Here is a 6,019-nt window from a genome sequence, read left to right as displayed (position 1 = left end):
AACATATTCAATAAATGGTAACTCGAAAAGATTTCTCCTAACATAATTCTATATTTCAATTATTTTTGTGAAAGCTTTCCATAAACCATTACTTAACCAGCCCATAAATATAGATGATCTAAAATTACATATAAAAATAATTGAAATGTAACTCCAGAAAACATATTCTTATATTGACAAATGGTAACTCAAAACAAACAACTACAACAAACAAACAACAAATCAAAATAATCGAAATATAACCCAAAAAACATATTCAATAAATGGTAACTCAAATCCAGTTCTCCTAACATAATTCTATATTTCAATTATTTTTGTGAAAAAATTCCATAAACCATTACTTAACCCATCCATAAATATAGATGATTTCAAAATAAAAATAAAAATAATTGAAATGTAAACCTATTTTGACAAATGATGACACAACAAATAATAGCAACACAGATAAAAATAATTGAAATGTAACGCAAAAAAACATATTCAAAAACAAATAACTGCAACAAATAAAAATAATTGAAATGTAACCCAAAAAACATATTCAATAAATGGTAACTCAAATCCAGTTCTCCTAACATAATTCTATATTTCAATTATTTTTGTGAAAATTTTCCATAAACTATTACTTAACATGTCCATAAATGATCTAAAAATACAAATAAAGATAATTAAACTGTAACCCGAAAAACATATTCTTATATTAACAAATGATAACTCAAAACAAATAATTACATCATCAGGGTTAGATGTTAGATAAAAAATAATTGAAATGTAACCCAAAAAGCATATTCAATATATGTAACTCAAAACCAGTTCTCCTAACCAATTACGGCACCAAACAAACCGCAAGCAAAATAATTTTTCCTATTTCAAAAGTACATTGGATAAAAAAATAAAATAAAAGATATCAATGTAAGCTGGCAAGGTATTCCACCATTTTGCATAACTCATCAATAGGAATGGTCATGGCAGTTGCAATTTCGCTCATCCTTTGGCTGTTGAGATCCAGAAAAGACTCAATCAAATCGCCATCCAGCAACTGTTTCACATTTCTTGTGTCACCAGTGTTGAATGACCTCCACTGCTCATGGTTTAAGCCTCCTACTCCTCTTATTACGTTCACAAGATGCATTTGCAGCTTTTGAAGAATTTGATATTGCTCCTCTGGAAGTGATGCAATAAGACCAATCATACCATTAGTTGTTCCAAATATTACTGTAGGAATGGTATTCCCATACAAGGGCAAGGGCTGAGCTAAAGATGCACGCCTGAACTGGTTAACAAGAGCTCCAAGATGGTATTCACCTTCAAGTTTCAATTTTCTTTCCTCTTCCGAATCAATTGCAGCATCGTTCTTTTTCTTCACCACAAAAATGTCGAAATCTTTCTGATCTGTACCAACGTACGTATCATCATCCAGAAATTCTACAACAGTCATGTAGTTTGCACTATAATCGTGAGCCTTCTCTTCTAATATGCCTCCCCTCTCATCAATATTCTTGTATACCAACAAATACATAGATTGTACACAATCACCAACTAAGATAAAATCCCCACGAGTTTTTACACAGAGTGCAAGCACATGCCCGGGATGTCCACATTCAAACTCCAGCTCCCTGGAAACATCATCACGGATCATCCATTTGTACAAGTCAATCTTTTCGTTGATTCCTGCAACTAATTTTCCATTAAAAGCATTGAGATTGTATACAGCTCCCTTTGTCTCCTTCTCTGTAACCAGACGCAGTTGTCTGTTTCCAACCGAAAAGACCAAAATTCGGCCCTTCTTAATAAATATAGTTTCCTGATCAGGATACCGATAAGCTGTCCCAACACAACAATAGACAGTGTTATGATCATCTGTAAATGAGCAACTGAGGATTGAACAACCTTCTTCATACATATCCAGTGGATATGATGAAATATTTTCAAATGTCTTTTCATCTAAGAGACGAATGAAGTGTTTTTGCATTTCATCATAACCATACTTCATGCTGCAGATGGCAAATGTTCCAGACTTGTCTTGATAGCAAATACGATATGGGTGTTCCTCGAGATGAACTGATGAGATGTAAATATTCTGAATATTATCGATTGAACCAAAAGAAAGCATGTCTTCCTTTACAACCACAATGCTGTTAGGGAAAGATTTTGAATGGAAAGAACACATATGATTAACTTCTCCCACACTCACATTACTATACGCCAACCTCAGGTTACTACTGCAAATAACTGTGGCCCTGTCACCTAACGCTAACACATGCGTTGCATTCTCATGACGAAAAGTCCTCAGATTTATTCCTTTGGTACCCAAGGAAATCTTTTTCGTTTCCCCGTCAGAAAGCTCCCCACTGCTCACATTCAATGTTAGGTTATATAAGTGCCCATCCCCAAGCCCACACAGCAAGTATGAAATCCCTTCAAATTTACAAAATAAAACAGACCGGGTAACAACATTCTCGGCAAATTGGAGACTTTGAATGAGTTTCAGATCAGGAAGAGAATAAATTCTGATACTTTGGTCTTTCCATAGTCCAACAGCTGCCAATTCACTCCGTTTACTATCCTGACCAATAGGAGTTATGTCCATGCAAGATACATCATACTCAATCTTTTTATGTCCCTTCAGTGTTAGGGATCCCTCTCCAATTTCCAAGTAGACAATATTACACCCTCGAGTGGCCAACAAAACCTGGGTAGCACTACCTGTGGCTACTGTTATAGACAATCCTGTGGCGGTGGGGGCTCTCCATTCAGACAATAGCTGTCCAGAAGACGCACTCATTAATCTCACAGAACTTGCTGTTACCTGAACAAGCTGGTCATGAATAGCATCTTGACAGAATAAGGAAGGAGCATGAAGGACAAATCCTTGTATTTCATGTGTTTCTTCTAGCTCATCATTTGAGTTAATGGCAAGTACACGAGTCTCACCAAGAAAGCTCAGCACCAAATAAGTGTCGAAATCGTCACGAGTCGAAGAAGCTCGTAATGGCCACATTCCCTTTACATCTGCAAACTCTGCAGCTGCATGCTCGTTGATTCGTATGCCACTCCTGAGAATGCGAAGGCAGCCATGGTTGAATCCTCCAGAACAAGTCACGACGTGTTCTTGTCCACCATGATCAACAACACAAAAGTCCACGATTGGACCAAGGTTAACATATGTTTCCACAACTGAAAATCCCACTGATCCATATATAGAATCCGGGGGAAGATGCAGTTTGACAAGTTGTGAATCTCCTTCATCAGACCCAATGTACACAAATCCATTCTCTAAATAACAGATTGTTGAAGCAACAGATGTGTCACCTAGCAGATCTATATTGAGACCACTAACCGTTCCCTTTTCATGAATGAGAGAAAGCAAGTGAAGGTGACCCATGTGGTCACCGAGCAGATATTGAGAATCATGGACTTTGGCATAAGCCTGAATGATAGTCATTGAGTTGGGTGTGGGAACAGCTTTGAATACTACAGAGGGAGAGGGACTGAAATAAGCAATGGTCTTCTCACCAATAATAATAACACCTCCAAAAGGCATGGGAACAGGTATTAACATACGGGCACCATGGTCTAAATTGGGCACAGACCAGGGCATCTCCTTAAAATCCCTGCCTTTTACATCTACCTCGTATGTTCTTACTTGCAGTTCATCTCCATACTGTTGAAGTTGTTGGTATAGCACAGCAATTGTGGGCTTTGAACAACCATACAAGAACTTGATATCCACAACTTCAACAGTTCTGTCCAGCGTGATATCGAAAGCGTGTGTAACTCCTGCAACACCATCATATGCTAAAATTGTAAATACGCCATGATAGAGGTGGAGTCCAATGACTCGACAATCCGGATCAACCATACCAATCTCATATCCATTCTTGACAGGGATCGCGACAAAATCCCAGACATTTGCGACAAAATCCCAGACATCTGCGACAGCCCTGGTAATAAGCTCACGGCCCCCGTTATTATTCCACTGAACAACACTCAACTTGTATTCTTCTGTGGAAATAACAAGAGAATCCTGCTGCTCCCCAGCAGGTCGGAACAGTTCAAGCACTGCGATTCGGCCATAGATTGGTACTTGTAGAACTTTTTGTAAACCCTGAGAGGAGAGAGAATGGATCTCAATCCAGGTGCTTTTTGCAATGATGAGATTAATGTCGCGAGGACCAGTAAAGTTGCCCACGCAACAATGAGTCACAGCAGTGGGCTTATGGACACTTACAACGTAGTTCCACATATTCATCTTCTACCCCTTGAAAAGAGCTAGCCTCGGGTTAACGGCAACAAGTGCTTCTGCTCTCCTAATTCGGCAGCAACAAACGACTGAACCTCAAGAAAATTTTCCTGAGGCAGCAACAAACTAGTGAACTCTGAGAAAGAAAATTCTCCTTCCGCCGCAACAAACCAGTGAACCTCAAGAAAGGAAGTTTTCTTCCACCACAATAAACCAGTGAACTCCAAGAACCACAAACCCTTTAGATATATATATATATATATATACAATCTTCTCATAAGGAAATGCCCACATTTGAGTAGTCCCACCGACATTCAATTAATTGGGTGTTATGCCCTATAATAGTAAGGATATGTATTTCTTGGAGTCTAGTATCCCCGCCTAAATTATCTGGGAAGGTTGATAGTTTTTATTTAAATTATTTAAAAAAAATCAAATATTAAAAATTATTTTAAATAAATAGATAATTTTATTTTTTTTAAATATTAATTAAATATATATATATATATATATATATATATATATATATATATATACATATAGATATTTCATTAATTTTTTAAAAATATATTTTTTATTTTAAATATAAAAATTGACTTGAAATTTTTAAATAATTTAAAATTTTTAAATTTTCTAAAATAAAATTATAGGTAGGTTCATGTGGTCCACTTTAACTATTTTTGCCCTAAATGAATTTAAATATAAAAGTTGGTTAATCAGTGGACAAATTCAACTACATTTTACGTAAGATTCTCTTTCAAATAGGTCTTACGGTTATAGTTTCTCATTTTTTATGATTACTTTTGACTTTGGAGCTTTTCCTTTGGGTTTTGGTTCATTAAGGATTGACTTTGTCTACTTAGTAAGTCACTACATAGGATAATTTTAAATCTAGATGTGTATTAGAATGTGGATTGAGTGATAATATCCTTTTTATAAATGAGTAATACATTTTTAAGTTGAATTTTGCTAATTAAAATTGTCTCTGTTAAAAAAAAAAGAAACATTCATTTTAAAATCTGATTTTATTCACTTGTTAAGTCACTCCATAAGGTAATCAATACAATCATATAAATTAAATGGTCAGTAAATGCTGAGAGATATCAAATCATAAAATAATTAATATATACATTTCAAAAAATATGTAACAATATTATTAACCATGGAGATTCACCTCCTCTTTATGAGAGAAATTCGTAACTTGTAAATAGTCTTTGCTACAATACCATGCGCTAATACTATGGGTTGTCAATACCACATGCCCAATATATACATATGACTAAATTTGAGAGAAATCTTATCTTTTTATTAGTGATTATTACTAAAAATATTCTAACATATTTCATGGATATTAATTTATACCATCCACCTAATAACTACTTGATAATTAAATTAAATTTGTTAAAAATTGATCAGTTTGTTAATCAAAACATTTTCTCCATTAAAAAAAGGCTTTCGTCTTAAAAGTGGAGTAAGTTCATTAATCAAAACATTTCCTCTATTAAAAAAACATTTCACCTTAAAGGTTGACTTTGTCCACTTATTAAATCACTCCAAAAGATAATTATAGATTTAGGTACATATTAGAATGTGAATTGAGGGATAATCTCCTATCCCATAAACATATTTCCAAGTTGAAGTATGTTAACTAAAACTTTGCTCTCATTAAAAAAAATAGTTCACCTTAAAGGTTGAGTTTGTCCACTTATTAAGTCACTCCATAAGATAATTATAAATTTAGGTGCATATTAGAATATGAATTGAGTTATAGTCTCCTCT

General features: G+C 34.7%; 1 pseudogene; it reads right to left on the bottom strand.

Moving 5' to 3' along the window:
* Positions 1-904: 904 nt before the first annotated feature.
* Positions 905-4,249, bottom strand: LOC149146980 (DNA damage-binding protein 1 pseudogene; annotated as a pseudogene).
* Positions 4,250-6,019: the final 1,770 nt, after the last annotated feature.

Source organism: Pinus tabuliformis, chromosome 9 (assembly GCF_031772625.1).
Source record: "Pinus tabuliformis cultivar Carrire ecotype Pingquan chromosome 9, CPIR1, whole genome shotgun sequence".
Lineage (NCBI taxonomy): Eukaryota > Viridiplantae > Streptophyta > Pinopsida > Pinales > Pinaceae > Pinus > Pinus tabuliformis.
This window is presented reverse-complemented; position numbering and strand designations above follow the sequence as displayed.